Source organism: Elgaria multicarinata, chromosome 1 (genome assembly GCF_023053635.1).
Source record: "Elgaria multicarinata webbii isolate HBS135686 ecotype San Diego chromosome 1, rElgMul1.1.pri, whole genome shotgun sequence".
Lineage (NCBI taxonomy): Eukaryota > Metazoa > Chordata > Lepidosauria > Squamata > Anguidae > Elgaria > Elgaria multicarinata.
Genome location: NC_086171.1, coordinates 215,801,895 through 215,817,783, shown reverse-complemented (window position 1 = coordinate 215,817,783; position 15,889 = coordinate 215,801,895). Strand labels below are relative to the sequence as shown.

The window sequence follows — 15,889 nt, the reverse complement described above, 5'->3', positions numbered from 1 at the left end:
TGCTTCTGTGTAAACACAAATAAGTTTGGGCTGTACAACCTAGTTCTCATCAAGGTGGTACTCCTCTCTCTGGGATGTAAAATGTCAAGCTGCAGGCGTGGGCTCACATGACTGACAGACCGGTCTTCCATAGAGATAAACACCCTGCATGCAGAAAGCTACAATGCAAAGTAGTAGGCTAGAATGTCTCTCTGCTACACCTAGCTTACCACGTCAAGAGACATTCAATTATGTGGACATCTATCTTCAAGTTAAGCGTGGTACCAGCACTCTGAGAATTAGGACAAAGCTGGACTGGTTTAGAGCATTTCTTTTTAAGTGCATAGCTTACAATGCATTTATGATGATGATTTAAAAAAAAGCATATCTAAGCACCTGTCTTTGTTGTTTCCAGAGTCTTAAAAAAAACGACACTGCAGCTTAGCATAGTGGTCTCATAGTCCTTCCTTGTCCTCACAGAAACCTGGGGAGTGTAGCTCTGTGGGAACAAGGCAAGGATGTTTAGCAAAGATCCCAGGATTTACATGGGATCATGTTTTTATACTGTTTGTTTTATACTTTGAATGGTTTTCGTTTTTGTGAAGCTTTGGCTGTTGGGCCGTATAAAAATGCAATTAATAATAATAATAATTCATAAGACACAAGGGGTTCAACTTATACAGAGACTGCAGACAGACATTTGCATTCCAGACATACTTGCATTCCTCTCCTCTCCATCACCCTTCAATCTTTCCACTCCCTTTTCCTTCGAAGAAAACAAATATTGTGGTGTCACTGCGGGACCCACCTTTGCTTAGGGGCGGGGCACTACCAACCTACGGGCCCCAATCCAGAGAGCTTCAGCTACTAGGCAGTATAGAAGTGTAACATAGAAATAAATACATAAATCCATTAGTTGGAGGCTAATGTTCTACACCCATCCTCTGTTCACTCCCTCGAATCGCAAACTCAGGTGGTGCATGCCGACAGGATCAGAACCAAACAAGGACTATTGAGCAGTGAAAAAGAGATACCAGCATGTTGTTGTTATTTATTACATTTATATCCCGCCTTTTTTCCTCCAAGGAACCCAAGGCAGTGTACATAATCCTCCTCTCCATTTTATCCTCACAACAACAACCCTGGGAGGTAGGTTGGGCTGAGAGCCTGTGACTGGCCCAAAGTCACCCAGTGAGCTTCCACGGCCGAGTGGGGACTAGAACCTGGATCTCCTGACTCCCAGTCCAACACTTTAGCCATTACACCACCCCAAGGTTCACAAAACTAAAGACATATTTTTAAAATTATGGGTGTGGCTAAGATCATTAACAGATGTACCCTCAATGGATCTGTCTAGCCTTAGCTTTAAGCAACGCATCAAGCCATCGCTTTCCCTCATGCTAGGAAGCAGAAGTAGAAAACAAAGGATTTGTTACAAGCCTCTCCTTTGTTATCTCACTTAGAGCACATTTGCTTCACAGATGCAAGAATTAATAAGATAAATATTAATTGAAAAAGTATTAATTCATATTAACATTGTGGGGGTTTGGGGTGGGGTTTTTTTCATCTTTGTTTTTTTTACTATAAACAAGCCTTGAGTGCAATATCACTAGAACTGTCCACATTAAATAAATGTGTAGTTAGGACCACCCAATACCTATCCTTTACCATATCTTAGTACTACCAAGAACTCTTCGTTATCATTTGTAGTTTTATTTGATCGCACACCCATCTGGGAGTTTTATAGTGAAGGGCAGACCAACAGAAAAGCTTTCAGGGCACAATCCTACACATGTTTACACAGAAAAAAGTCCTACAACTCTCAGCTAGCTGGGGAACCATGTGACTTGTAGGACACTCTCCCCCACATTTAAACATGCATAGGATTATTATTATATTTATTTGTATCCCGCCTTTTGCCCAATGCTGCGCCTCAAGGCGGCCTTACAAAGTTTAAAACATACATTCGGGGGAAAGGAAGGGGGGGGAACCATAAACGTTTAAAATACACAACAAAATTATAAGACATTAACATAGATGGAGGGCCAGATTATTCTCCAAAGGCCTGCTGGAACAAAAACGTTTTAGCCTGCTTCCGAAAGCCCATCAAGGAGGGAGCCAGCCTAGCTTCCCTGAGAAGAGAGTTCCAGAGCACTGGAGCAGCCACAGAGAAGGCCCTGTCCCATTTTCCCACCAAGCGCGCCTGTGAAGATGGTGGGACTGAAAGAAGGGCTTCTCCAGAAGATCTCAAAGCATGGGCAGGCTCATAAGGGAAAATACGGTCTTTCAAATAACCTGGACCTGAGCCATAGAGGGTCATAACCTGCACTTTGAATTGTGCCCGGAAACAGACTGGAAGCTAGTGGAGCTGTTTTAACAGGGGAGTCGTCTGCTCCCTGTAACCAGCCCCAGGCAACACTCTGACTGCAGCTCTTTGAACCAGCTGCAGTTTCCGAACACTCTTTAAAGGCAGCCCCACGTAGAGCGCGTTACAGTAATCCAATCGGGATGTAACTAAGGCATGTGTCACCGTGGCCAGGTCCGACATCTCTAGGAACGGACGCAGCTGGCGCACTAGCTTTTTACTGTGCAAATGCACTCCTGGCCACCGCCGAAACCTGGCCATCCAGGCTCAGGGCTGAATCCAGAAGTACACCCAAGCTGCGGATCTGTGTCTTCAGGGAGAGTGTAACCCCATCCAACACAAGCTGAATCCCTATTCCCTGATCTGCCTTTCGACTGACCAGGAGCACCTCTGTCTTATCTGGATTAAGCTTCAATTTGTTCGCCCTCATCCAATCCATTACTGCCAACAGACACCGGTTTAGCACAGAAACCGCTTCCTTGGAATTGGGTGGAAAGGAGTAGTAGAATTGGGTGTCATCAGCATACTGGTGGAACTGCACCCCACAACTCCGGATACCCTCTCCCAAGGGTTTCATGTATATGTTAAATAGCATGGGGGACAAAACAGAGCCCTGAGGGACTCCACGGGCCAACGGCCAAGGAATTGAACAGGAGTCCCCCAGCACCACCTTCTGGGTCCGTCCATCCAGGAAGGAATGGAGCCACTGTAAAAAAGTGCCTCCAAGTCCCATCCCAGCAAGGCAGCCCAGAAGGATACCATGGTCGATGGTATCAAATGCCGCTGAGAGGTCCAGCAGAACCAACAGGGACACACTCCCCCTGTCCAGTTCCCGGCGAAGATCATCCACCAAGGATCACACCCTTAGGAAAGGTGAGAAGACACATCCTTTTAACTTCCCCCTTTCAAATGATGTAGCTTTAATGTTTTACTGTTTTCAATGTTCTTGTTTTTGTTGTATGAAGGTATTATTTTAAATTGTTGCACACCACCTCGGAAGGCTTCCTAACCAATAAGGCATATATATAAAATACACACTCAATTTAGCGAGACAAAAGTACAAGGTTTTTTTTGGGGGGGGGGTGTCGGTCATGCCCAACATGCATATCTATGCCCTATGAAGAGAGACTGAAAGAACTGGGCATGTTTAGCCTGGAGAAGAGAAGATGGAGGGGAGACATGATAGCACTCTTCAAATACTTAAAAGGTTGTCACACAGAGGAGGACCAGGATCTCTTCTCGATCCTCCCAGAGTGCAGGACATGGAATAACGGGCTCAAGTTAAAGGAAGCCAGATTCCAGCTGGACATCAGGAAAAACTTCCTGACTGTTAAGAGCAGTACGACAATGGAACCAGTTACCTAGGGAGGCTGTGGGCTCTCCCACACTAGAGGCCTTCAAGAGGCAGCTGGACAACCATCTGTCAGGGATGCTTTGGGGTGGATTCCTGCACTGAGCAGGGGGTTGGACTTGATGGCCTTGTAGGCCCCTTCCAACTCTGCTATTCTATGATTCTATCTCCCCCTCCTCCACCCACTTCCTGCTCCTTTTTGCGGTTGTTGCTGGCGCTGAGCATCCGGCCTGACAAAGAGTTCCGTGGGACCCTAAAGCTTACCCAGTTCTTTGCATATTGTTTTTCAGTGTCTTAACATTATTTATGTAAACCGCCCAGAGAGCTTCGGCTATGGGGGAGGTATACAAATGCAATAAATGGTAAATAACAATTTTATATATTGAAACCGTCAGTAAAATTAACAACTTTGCCACTCTGACTTTGGGGTTACCCCCCACTCACCCCACCCCAGAAGATGAAAGGGCCTGGCGGACCACAGGGGAAACAGCCCCTGCTACTCACAAACCTAGGGAGGGCCCAAAGCTATCCCTCTCCCCTACTGAGGCGGGGGGCCGTAACCAGCCCCCCCGTACCGGCTCCTACCTCACCACCAGCAGCCCGAACTCTTCCGACAACCCGCCGCTACCTCCGCCACCGTTAAAAAAAATTCAAATTTCCGCCTCACTTCCAAACTGGCCAATCACCACCCGCCGGACGGAGCCTCGAGCGCACCGATTGGACAGCCAGCGCAACGGAAGGACACGAGGAGGGCGGGGGAAAAGCATTCAGAACCCGGATGATGAACCCGCCCCACCCCCACACCCCGAGAGTCACGCTCAGATCGGGCCTTCCCGTCGCAGGGGATCCTGGGAAACGAAGTCCTGGAAGAGAAGCTCCCTAAGAGAGCGCTCAGAGTAAAGCTGTGGAGGCTGGTGGCTCCGAGTTATTATTAAATAATAACAATAATAATATTTAATATATTATAAAATATATTAATATTTATTATATTTAATATTAAATATTAATATATTGTGAACTTATAATAAATATATTAATATTTATTAATATATTATTATAAGATCATAATATATTAATATTTAATATTAAATATTAATATCTTTAATATTAATATTACGGTTCACAAAAATTAAAACCATAATAAAACAACCAACAGATTAAAAGCACAAATATAATTAGGGTGACCCTATGAAAAGGAGGACAGGGCTCCTGTGAATTTCAGCAGGTGTCATTTGTATATATGGAGAACCTGGTGATGTTTCCTCTTCATCATGCAGGTAAAGCTGCAGGAGCTACACTAGAGTGACCAGATTTAAAAAAGGGCAGGGCTCCTGCAGCTTTCACTGTTGTGATGTAGAGGAAATGTCGCCAGTTTCCCCATATATACAAATGACACCTGCTGAAATTTCCTTTCCAATACAACAGTTAAAGATACAGGAGCCCTGTCCTCTTTTTCATATGGTCACCCTAATAATAATAATAATAATAATAATAATAATAATAATAATAATAATAATCCACCTAATAGCTGAAGCTCTCTGGGCGGTTTACAAAAGTTAAAATCAGTGAACATTAAAAACAAATATACATAAATTTTAAACCACCAAAAGCATAAAAAAGTGGGGCTGTGGATTTCAGTGCAAACCAGCCAGAACTGGGTCTGAACAAAAGTCCACCCAGTACAACCCCCTGTTTCCTCACAGTGGCCAGCCACATATGCTTCTTGGTAGTCCACAAGCCCATCATTTATTTATTTAATTATTTAAGCATTTTTATGCTGCCATTCAGCCAAAAAAGGCTCTCACGGCGGCTTACAAAAGTATTTCATGACCGTCCCTGCCCACAGGCTTACAATCTAAAAGACATTAAATCATTAAATCCTCTTTTGCTGTTGATGACGTCCCCACCGCCACCACCCACAACTGGTGTTCAGGGGTACATTGCTTGGGAATATGGAGGCTCTATTTTGTGTGTGTTTACTCGTTCAGTCGCTTCCGACTCTTCGTGACTTCATGGACCAGCCCACGCCAGAGCTTTCTGTCGGCCGTCGCCACCTCCAGCTCCCCCAAGGTCAAGTCTGTCACCTCCAGAATATCCTCCATCCATCTTGCCCTTGGTCGGCCCCTCTTCCTTTTGCCTTCCGCTTTCCCTAGCATCAGCCTCTTTTCCAGGGTGTCCTGTCTTCTCATTATGTGGCCAAAGTACTTCAGTTTTGCCTTTAGTATCATTCCCTCAAGTGAGCAGTCTGGCTTTATTTCCTGGCGTATGGACTGGTTTGATCTTCTTGCAGTCCAAGGCGCTCTCAGACCTACTTCTATCTACTCTTTACATTTCACCACCTATTGGCTCACCGGTTTGCCATTTTTTATCCCATGTGTACGTCAGCAACAAGGAGTCGTGGGCCGGCCACCTGAAAGAAAATATGTCACCTGTCCTTATGCGTGTTTACTTCCATGCCACTGTGTTCAACGGAGCGTGCTCCTTAGCAAGTGGTTTAAAACTGCAGCCGATTTGTGGCATCAGATTTCCCCAAAGAATCTGCTTGCCACAATACTGCGGGGGTTTGTCTGTTAGAGCTACGTCTCTGTAAGCATCCTTCAACTGAAGATGCCAGTTCATGCATTTGATAAGTCCAGGAAAGCTTGGGCCGCAATAAATTCTTGATCCTCTTCTCGATCCTCCCAGAGTGCAGGACACGGAATAACGGGCTCAAGTTAAAGGAAGCCAGATTCCAGCTGGACATCAGGAAAAATTTCCTGACTGTTAGAGCAGTATGACAGTGGAACCCTAGGGAGGTTGTGGGCTCTCCCACACTAGAGGCCATCAAGAGGCAGCTGGACAACCACCTGTCAGGGATGCTTTAGGGTGGGTTCCTGCCTTGAGCAGGGGGTTGGACTCGATGGCCTTGTAGGCCCCTTCCAACTCTGCTATTCTATGATTCTATGATTCAATTTGCTAGCCTTTAAGGCAGGGGTGTTTAACTTCAGCAGGCCCCCCCGGCCAAATCCTGCCCAGCTGGGAGTCCCTAGTTGGCCATGCTACCTTTCCCCTGACGGCTCATCATTTGATTGTTTTATGGCTTTGGGGCAGGGTTTTTCCCACCCTATTTTAAAAGGTTGAAATGCCTCTCCTAAGGCGGTTACTGGCTAGGGTGACCCTACGAAAACGAGGACAGGGCTCCTGCATCTTTCACAGCTGCAGAGAAAAGGGAATTTTAGCAGGTGTCATTTCTATATATGGGGAACCTGGTGAAATTTCATCTTCATCACTACAGTTAAAGCAGCAGGTGCCCTGCCCTCTTTTAAATCTGGTCACTCTAGTATAGCTCCTGCACTTTAACTGTGGTGATGAAGAGGGAATTTCACCGGGTTCTTCATATATACAAATGACAGCTGCTGAAATTCTCTTTTCTTTGCAACTGTTAAAGATACAGGAGCCCTGTCCACCTTTTCATATGGTCACCCTATTACTGGCAGCAAGTCCTTTAAGCTAAAATATGCTGGCAGCCTTGGCCCCACCTGCTCTGCTTTGGCCACGCCTACCATTGAACCAACCTTCCCCCCCAAGCTTCTCTGATGCTGAATATGGTCCTCCGTCTGAAGAGGATTTGACACCTCAACTTTAAGGTGTCACAAGATTCTTAGTTGTTCTGAGATATGAACCGTGTGCTTTATGCATTTCCCAGGGCAAAGTAGCTAGAGCGAGGGTGACGTCTGAGTGAAGAGGCTGCCACTGAAGCCAGACAGACAAGAGAAGAGTGCTCCACCACACCTACTTTTTTATCTGGTTTTCATCTGCGGTTTCCCCCTCCGTTTCCTTAGCGAGTCGAGTGCCGGGCGCTTTCACGTCTGTGCACTGTTGCGCACTTTCAGCTCATGTATCTTTTCATCTGGAATGCTACTGTGCCGGCGAAATCTCCCACCCCGCCCCCGGGAAAGGTTTACAGGGTGGGGAGGGAAGGTTTGTTTTACTCATTTCAAAGGGTGGGCAGATGAACAAGCATTTTAACTAATTTCCTTTGTAAAGGTAATCAGATCCTTGTCCAGATAAAAAGATCAAACTTGGCATGGTGATAGCTCTTAGGAGAGCTTTAGCCACCCCAAGTTTGAATCAGATCTGTTCATACCTTGATTTTAAGGAATTTTTAAAATGGAAATTTAAAAAATGCTTACAACTGCATAATTTTTAAAGAGATCAAACTTGGCACACCAATAGGTTTTAAGGAGTGCTTTCAGCATGCCAAGTTTGAATCAGATCGGTTCATTCCTTGATCTTTTAGGATTTTTAAATTTCCCCCCCTCTTAAACCCTTTCCCTCAAAGTCCACTAGTGCGAAGGATCGCTTTTCCTTTCTAAAGACTGATCTCTTCCGGCAGGCCTACCCAGTCAAATTTTAAGATGTCTGGCTGTTATTTTAATAATATATTCATTTTTATAAGTTTTAATCAGTTTTATGTATTTTATAATATTTTGTATTCTATGTTGTTCCCGCCACTTTCCAGAGGGAGAGGTGGGTTGTTGTTGTTGTTGTTGTTGTTATTGTTGTTGTTGTTGTTGTTGTTATTATTATTATTATTATTATTATTATTATTATTATTATTATTATTATTATGCTCAAGGGCCTGTTGTGGAGACAGAATGCAGGGGTTGCCGGGGCTGTTATTCTGGAGACACGGCCTGTAATAACAGCCTTGTATCTTTTTATCCCCGTGTAGCAAGTGCAAGCCATGAGCTGAATGTGTAATAAAACGAACTGGGATGGGAGTTTGAAACTAAACATTGCCAAGACAACAGATGTCGTGGGTCTGAACCCGAGTTTTGGCTGAAGGGGCACAGTGGAAGGGAAGCCTTTTTCCAGCGCTGCAAAAAGAGAAGTGCTGTGACTTGGTGACAAATTGGATAGGGGGAACCAAGCGGAGCGAGGAATCAAAGATAAACATTTCCCTGTTTTCACAAACTGGGTCATTGTCCTCTCAGAAAATACTGTGTTGTTATGGGCCTGAATCACCACTCAACGTGCCACGCTAATTAGCAGTAACAGGACAACCCACTGTTTTTTCATCTGCTGGAAAGGTCCCAGTCCTCCAGTCCTACATATGGTTACTTGGGAAGAAATTGCATTGACCTCAGTGATGTCCAAATAAAGATGATGATGTTGATGATGATGATTGCTGAATTTTAGGGTGACCCTATGAAAAGGAGGACAGGGCTCCTGTATCTTTAACAGTTGCATAGAAAAGGGAATTTCAGCAGCTGTCATTTGTATATATGAAGAACCTGGTGAAATTCCCTCTTCATCACACCAGTTAAAGCTGCCAAAGAGGTCAATTAGAAGTAGACTCTGGTATGCTTATTATAATTAGGGTGACCCTATGAAAAGGAGGACAGGGCTCCTGTATCTTTAACAGTAATGTAGAAAAGGGAATTGCAACAGGTGTCAATTGAAGTGGATGAAATTCCCTCTTCACCACAACAGTTAAAGCTACACTAGCTATAGTAGAGTGGCCAGATACAAGAGAGGGCAGGGCTTCTGCAGCTTTAACTGTTGTGATGAAGAGAGAATTTCACCCTCTTCTATTGACACCTGCTGAAATTCCCTTTTCTACATTACAGTTAAAGATACAGGAGCCCTGTCCTCCTTTTCATATGGTCACCCTAATTATAATAATAATAATAATAATAATAATAATAATAATAATTTGTATCCCGCCTTTTGCCCAATGCTAGGCCTCAAGGCGGCCTTACAAAGCTTAAAACATACATTGGCGGGGGGGACGGACCCATAAGCGTTTAAAATACACAACAAAATTATAAGACATTAACATAGATGGAGGGCCAGATGGAGGCCTGCTGGAACAAAAAAAGTTTTAGCCTGCTTCCGAAAGCCCATCAAGGAGGGAGCCAGCCTAGCTTCCCCAGAAAGAGAGTTCCAGAGCACCGGAGCAGCCACCGAGAAGGCCCTCTCCCATGTTCCCACCAAGCGCGCCTGTGAAGATGGTGGGACTGAAAGAAGGGCTTCTCCAGAAGATCTCAAAACACAGGCAGGCTCATAAGGGAGAATATGGTCTTTCAAATAACCTGGACCCGAGCCATATAAGGCTTTATAGGTCATAACAAGCACTTTGAATTGTGCCCAGAAACAGACTGGAAGCCAGTGGAGCTGTTTTAACAGGGGAGTTAATAGAATCATAGAATAGCAGAGTTGGAAGGGACCTACAAGGCCATCAAGTCCAACCCCCTGCTCAATGCAAGTATCCACCCTAAAGCATCTCTGACAGAGGGTTGTCCAGCTGCCTCTTGAATGCCTCTAGTGTGGGAGAGCCCACAATCCCCATAGGTCACTGGTTCCATTGTCGTATTGCTCTAATAGTCAGGAAGTTTTCCTTGATGTCCAGCTGGAATCTGGCTTCCTTTAACTTGAGCCCGTTATTCTGTGTCCTGCACTCTGGGAGGATCGAGAAGAGATCCTGGCCCTCCTCTGTGTGACAACCTTTTAAGTATTTGAAGAGTGCTATCACGTCTCCCCTCAATCTTCTAACCATCCCCGGTCAACAATCTGGCTGCAGCTCTTTGAACCAGCTGGAGTTTCCGAACACTCTTCAAAGACAGCCCCACGTAGAGCGCGTTACAGTAATCCAATCGGGAAGTAACTAAGGCATGTGTCACCGTGGCCAGGTCCGACATCTCTAGGAACGGGCGCAGCTGGCGCACTAGCTTTTTACTGTGCAAATGATGGTGCTATATAAATAAATAATAATAATAAAATAATAATAAATGCACTCCTGGCCACCGCCGAAACCTGGGCATCCAGGCTCAGGGCTGAATCCTGAAGTCCAGAAGTGTAGGGATGTGCTTTTGCTGCTCCATTCTTGTGGAATTCACTACCACAAGGCCACCAATTTGGATCGCTTTAAAAAGGGGTTGGATGAATTCCTTGTGGAAAAGGCTGTCAATGACTACTAGTTGTGATGGTTATGTGCTACCTCCAGTATCAGAGGCAGTAAGCCTGTGTGCACCAGTTGTTGGGGAACATGGGTGGGAGGGTGCTGTTGCACCGTGTCCTGCTTGTGGGTCAACAGCTGGCTGGATACTGTGGATTAGATGGACCCTTGGTCTGATCCAGCAGGGCTCTTCTGATGTTCTTCTTTCATGTACTTCACTATAGTTGTTGTTTATTTGTTCAGTCGTTTCCGACTCTTCGTGACTTCATGGACTAGCCCACGCCAGAGCTTTCTGTCGGCCGTCGCCACCCCCAGCTCCCCCAAGGTCAAGTCTGTCACCTCCAGAATATCATCCCTCCATCTTGCCGTTGGTCGGCCCCTCTTCCTTCTGCCTTCCACTTTCCCTAGCATCAGCCTCTTCTCCAGGGTATCCTGTCTTCTCATTATGTGGCCAAAGTACTTCAGTTTTGCCTTTAATGCCATTCCCTCAAGTGAGCAGTCTGGCTTTATTTCCTGGAGTATGGACTGGTTTGATCTTCTTGCAGTCCACGGCACTCTCGGGATTTTCCTCCAACACCTCAGTTCAAAAGCATCTATCTTCCTTCGCTCAGCTTTCCTTATGGTCCAGCTCTCGCAGCCATAGGTTTCTACGGGGAATACCATTGCTTTAATAGTAGGCCTGCCTTTTACTTAACCTTTAAAAGCAAAAATATAAAGCTCCTAGTTTTTCAAAATGTATTTATTTTAGCACATGTACGTCCCGCTGTTCATCCATCATGGAATTCAATACATAGCCCAGGTCCAGGAGTCCTTTTCGTGCGATGCTGGCATCCAGCCAGAAGAGGGCGCGCATGTCTTTCCATTGGGCCGCGAGCTTCCAATTGCGCAAGCGCGTTCAATTCCGAAGGCCCCTCCCAGGACCCTACATTTTTTCGCATGCGCACTTCGTGCCATCATGCCTTTCCCCCCCCCTTCCAGTCGCGCACGCGCAACCGCCGGCTCGCACGGCGGCTCGCGCATGCGCACTCCTTTTCGCCCGGCCGGTCAAGGAGCGAGGCAGCACCAGCGGAGAAACCGCCGCCTAGCGGGCGGGGGCAAAGCGCTGCCGCCGCCGCCGCCGAAGCCACCGAGCCCTTTCGGCGCCCCGTCCTCAACGGTCCCTGTCAGCCGCCTCCTCCCCCAGAGAAAGCCGGCGGCCGGGGCCGGTGAGGAAAAGCGAGGCAGGGGGCGGGGCTTCTCCGCCAGTTTCTGAGGTAAGGGCGGGGCTGGGGCGTGACTGGCAGGAGGCGCAGCCAATGAACAGGCTTTCGAACTGGGCACGCGCTTCGCTTCGTGGTGATTGGCTCAGCATGGAGGGGGCGGGGCCACACTTGGACCTGGGAGTTGAATGGGAGGAAATGAATGGGAAGGGAAGGGAAGGGAAGGGAGGGGAGGGGAGGGGAGGGGGCGAGGTCAATGGGCCACCCTAGGAGAGGTGAGGGCGACTGAGGGAGGAAGGAGGGGCAGGGGTGGTGGTGGTGGTGGCCACCTCTGCAGCCCTGGCACTGGACAAGGGCAGAGAGGCAGTGTGGTGTAGTGGTTAGAGCATTGGCCTGGGACTCCACAGACCTGGGTTCTAGTCTCCACTCTGCCATGATGACGCTCACTGGGTGACTTTGGGCCAGCCCCTGCCTCTCAGCCTAACTTGCCTCTCTTGGCCATCGTGGATTAAACAGCCCTTGGCATATCCCAACTACTAATCGCCCCGATTGGGGAGTCCATGTGCCTGGCATGCGCCATGGTTCATCCTGGGTTAAATAACCCCACTGTGCAAACCGGGTCATTAAATCAAATGATTCCTGCATTGAGCAGGGGGTTGGACTGGATGGCCTTGTAGGTCCCTTCCAACTCTGCTATTCTATGATTCTATGAAACTATGGGTCCTTGCAGCCTGGTAATGTCTGTTCCCGGATCTTCCTCAGCCCTGCTCCCTCGTCTCCTCTTTAATGGGCGATGCCCGGGCTTGGACATGGGACTTCCCGCACTCAGAGCTTGTGCTTCTGTCCCTTCTGTGCTAGGCTGCCCCATCTTTCAGCTCCCTCGTCAAAAGGCTCCAGGAAGAAATTCTGCCTGAATCTGGGAGTGACGAGAGCGTTGGCAGGGTTGTTATTATTATTATTATTATTATTATTATATTTAATTGTATCCTGCCTTTTGCCCAATGCTGGGCTTCAAGGCGGCCTTACAAAGTTTAAAACATACATGGGGGGGGGGGAACAAAACCATAAACGTTGAAAATACACAACAAAATTATAAGACATTAACATAGATGGAGGGCCAGATTATTCTCCAAAGGCCTGCTGGAACAAAAAAGTTTTAGCCTGCTTCCGAAAGCCCATCAAGGAGGGAGCCAGCCTAGCTTCCTCGGGAAGAGAGTTCCAGAGCACCGGAGTAGCCACAAAGAAGGCCCTCTCCCATGTTCCCACCAAGCGTGCCTGTGAAGAAGGTGGGACTGAAAGAAGGGCTTCTCCAGAAGATCTCAGAGCACAGGCAGGCTCATAAGGGAGAAGACGGTCTTTCAGATAACCTGGACCCGAGCCATATAGGGCTTTATAGGGTTGCCCACTGGATGGCCATGGTATTGTCGAACGATGCCAGCTCCAGCCATGGGGAATGCTCTTAGGTATTCTGACCCCTGTAGTTAATTCCACCATTTTTGAAGGATGCCTTAGGTCAGGCGTAGGCAATCTGGAGCCCTCCAGATTTTGGGGGATGACAATTTTACATAATTCTTGACTGGGTCTGATGGGAGCTGTATCCAAAGCATCTGGAGAGATTGCTGACCCCACCTCAGTTAATCGAACAGAACTTTCCATCTTCTTGAAAAAACGTCGTTTGCCATATCAATAAAGTGCTCTTAAATGACCTTACATAAGACATTCGACGGGCAGGGAAAACAGATGGAACATGAGCTGTGGTGTATGGGAAGAATGAACAGTGGAAGAAGGAAGTGGTGGATGTGGAGATGTGCGATGGGCAGGATGGAGAAGTAGAGTCCGTAGAATCAGAGGGCAGGCCCTGTGCATATAGTGATCAGGAAATCCCTGAGCATAAGCAACACTCACCCGCCCTGTTGCTGGGGGGCGGATTTATTGAGGCGGCATACATCCACACAACTCATGAAGTGCCACATCAAGAGTCCGTCTAGTCCAGCACTCTGTTCACACAGTTGCCAACCAGCTGTTAACCAGGAACCCACAAACAGGACCGCCCAGAGAGCTTCAGCTGTTGGGCGGTATAAAAATGCAATAAATAATAATAATGAATGCAACAGCACTCTCTCGCCCATGTTCCCCAGCAACTGGTGTTTGTAGGCTTACTGCCTCTGATAGAGGAACAGAATTTTGCTAGCTGTGCTACTTCACGATGCACAAGACGTGATCTGAACCCACAACTGAGGCACTAGAATAGACATTACAGGATTTCTGTGTTGAAACCAGCAGGATTCTTCATTCCTACAAACAGCAGAAGAGCCCTGCTGGATCTGACAAAAAGTCCCATCCTCTTTTTCCCACAGAGGCCAACCAGATGTCTACAAGAAATCCACAAACTGGGCTCGAACTGGTCCAGAGAGCTTATTCCAGGTTTACACCTCTAATGCTTTCACATTACAATGTGTGTGTTTTTTTAAAAAATGTTTTTGTATTATAGAAATCTCAATTCCTCACACACCTGCTTTGGTACATTGTCTTCGCCATTAACATGTTAAAAGGAGCAGAGCATCTTGAGGTTGTAAAAAGCAAAGGACGGCTGTGAGCAGGGCTCTATGCATGTACTCATCACTGACAAATGCATCTTTTCTTCTGGAGAGACCAGCTTGATGCAAGGTGAGGGAGAATCCTCCCCTCACTTCAGCCGGCCCCTCCCTGATGCTGTGATGAGCTTCAGTGGGGAAGAAGTGTGTCTTGGGGCTTTCTGAATACAAATCGAAAATTCAGCATCACACTCGGGACAAGATCCTGCCCTGCCCTGGGGGACGGCCAGGGTCAGTGGGAAGCAATGGCTACCAAGGCTGGCCAAAATTAGTGGGCTACGGGATACAAAAGTAAGATCTTTACTGTGGTGTAACTGGTAGAGCCCTGGATTGGGATCAGGCTGCTCTTGCTACATGTCCTTATGCTGCTGCCTGGGTAACCTTGGGCCAGTCGCTGTCGCCCAACCAGATCTACCTCACAGGTTTGTTGTCAGGACGAAATGAGGATAAACCCATGTACATTGTGCTGAAGGAGACTGGAGCTGTTTCTACACCAGCCCCAAAATGCAGGCTGGTCATAGCCGAGTCCCTGTGCATCCAAATGACGCACAGGGACTCCCGGGGGCAGGGGGGACGAGTACAGGTTTTCCCAGGGATAAGTACTCGCTGGGAAAACCCGATTCCTCCCACGGTCTTGGAATCATCCCGAGACTGTGGGAGGCGTGTGGCCGCCCGTCCCAGCTTCTTCCCTCCTCCCTGCAAGTAGTGGGGGTCATCAGAGGAAAGGAGCCGGGACAGGGGGAGTCCGGGGCCATTGGGGGTGGGGTGGGGAGCAGGGTCGGGGCTTTTTTTTAAAAACCTTTTTTTTCGCTGGAGCGTGAGTGCGCTACAGCTCCTTTTCCTTTTAAAAAAATGCCCCCCTCCACTCAGTTAAAGCTGCAGGTGCCCTGCCCTCTTTTAAATCTGGTCACTCCAGTATAGCTCCTGCAGCTTTAACTGTTGTGATGAAGAGGGCATTTCACCAGGTTCTCCATATGTACAAACGACACCTGCTGAAATTCCCTTTTCTATGCAACTGTTAAAGATACAGGAGCCCTGTCCTCCTTTCCATAGGGTCACCCTAATTTATTATGACATTTCCTTTATGTTTACCTTTATATCCTGCCTTTTTGCCTCTTGTCAGGAACCCAAAGTGTCTTACATGGTGGTCTTCCCCTCCATTTTATAGTCACAACAGCCCTGTGAGGTAGGTTAGGCTGAGAGTCAGTGGCTGGTCCAAAGACACCCAGTGAGTTTCATTGTCCAAGTGGGGACCAGAACTTGGGTCTCCCGAGTCCTAGTCCAACACTCTGACCACTACACCACACTGTCTCTTGATTGTTGTGCGCCGGGAGAAAAACGGCATTGACGCAACTGTGGGTGAGGAGTGCTCCTTTGGGTCCTACATCCCGTTGCCGAAGGATGATAGTTTCTGCATCCCGTAAGCTAGTCTTCCCTACCTGGTGCCCTGCAGGTATTTTG

At 47.3% G+C, this 15,889-nt stretch overlaps 2 protein-coding genes across 2 annotated transcripts in view; one reads left to right on the top strand and one right to left on the bottom strand.

Moving 5' to 3' along the window:
- The window catches only part of TPX2 (TPX2 microtubule nucleation factor), a 61,767-nt gene that overhangs the window by 44,965 nt on the left and 913 nt on the right, over window positions 1-15,889 (bottom strand). The gene's annotated exons all lie outside the window — the stretch shown is intronic.
- Window positions 11,766-15,889, top strand: part of BCL2L1 (BCL2 like 1) — a 60,893-nt gene continuing 56,769 nt past the window's right edge. The window contains exon 1 of the mRNA XM_063147448.1: window positions 11,766-11,888. The gene's annotated coding sequence lies outside the window, so the exon portion shown is untranslated. The remainder of the gene's footprint in view (window positions 11,889-15,889) is intronic.